Source organism: Arachis duranensis, chromosome 7 (assembly GCF_000817695.3).
Source record: "Arachis duranensis cultivar V14167 chromosome 7, aradu.V14167.gnm2.J7QH, whole genome shotgun sequence".
Lineage (NCBI taxonomy): Eukaryota > Viridiplantae > Streptophyta > Magnoliopsida > Fabales > Fabaceae > Arachis > Arachis duranensis.
In genome coordinates this window covers 39,929,493-39,930,740 of record NC_029778.3, presented here as the reverse complement: position 1 = coordinate 39,930,740, position 1,248 = coordinate 39,929,493, and the positions used below count along the sequence as shown (strand labels likewise).

Sequence of the window (1,248 nt, the reverse complement as noted above, 5' to 3'; positions counted from 1 at the left end):
GCACTCTCTTTTTGGATTCTCTTCAGTATTGCTTGGGAGAGTACTAGGAGGAGTTTCAGTGACTTTCTTACTCAGCTGGCCCACTTGTGCCTCCAAATTTCTGATGGAGGACCTTGTTTCACTCATGAAGCTTAAAGTGGCCTTAGACAGATCAGAGACTATATTTGCTATCCTAGAGAAGCTCTGCTCAGAATTCTCTGTCTGTTGCTGAGATGATGGAAAAGGCTTGCTATTACTAAGCATGTTTCTTCCACCATTATTAAAGCCTTGTTGAGACTTCTGTTGATCCTTCTATGAGAAATTTGGATGATTTCTCCATGAGGAATTATAGGTGTTTCCATAAGATTCACCCATGTAATTTACCTCTGCCATTGCAGGGTTCTCAGGATCATAGGCTTCTTCTTCAGAAGATGCCTCTTTAGTACTGTTGGATGCATTTTGCCATCCACTCAGACTTTGAAAAATCATGTTGACTTGCTGAGTCAACATTTTGTTCTGAGCCAATATGGCATTCAGATCATCAATCTCAAGAACTCCCTTCCTCTGAGGCATCCCATTATTCACAGAATTCCTCTCAAAAGTGTACATGAATTGATTATTTGCAACCATGTCAATAAGTTCTTGAGCTTCTGCAGGTGTTTTCTTTAGGTGAATGGATCCACCTGCAGAATGGTCTAGTGACATCTTGGAGAACTCAGATAGACCATAATAGAATATATCCAGAATGGTCCACTCTAAAAGCATGTCAGAAGGACACCTTTTGGTCATCTGCTTGTATCTTTTCCAAGCTTCATAGAGGGATTCACCATCTTTTTGTTTGAAGGTATGAACATCCACTCTAAGCTTGGTCAGCTTTTGAGGAGGAAAAAACCTAGCCAAGAAGGCCGTGACCAGCTTATCCCAAGAGTCCAGGCTATCTTTAGGTTGTGAGTCCAACCATGTTCTAGCTCTGTCTCTTACAGCAAAAGGGAAAAGCATGAGCCTGTAGACTTCAGGATCTACTCCATTAGTCTTAACAGTCTCACAGATCTGCAAGAACTCAGTTAAAAACTGATAGGGATCTTCTGATGGAAGTCTATGAAACTTGTAGTTCTATTGCATTAGAGCAACTAGTTGAGGTTTCAGCTCAAAATTGTTTGCTCTAATGGCAGGGACTGAGATGCTTCTTCCATCAAACTTGGAAGTGGGTGTATTATAATCACCAAGCATCCTTCTTGCATTATTATTTTCGACTGCCATCTCCTCTTC

The 1,248-nt window shown here is 41.0% G+C and overlaps 1 non-coding gene across 1 annotated transcript; it reads left to right on the top strand.

The window, feature by feature from the left end:
• Positions 1-738: 738 nt before the first annotated feature.
• LOC127740880 (small nucleolar RNA R71) lies at positions 739-846 on the top strand. Its single transcript, XR_008001736.1, has one exon. It is a non-coding gene; the product is annotated as a small nucleolar RNA R71 (small nucleolar RNA).
• The last annotated feature ends 402 nt before the right edge of the window (positions 847-1,248 follow it).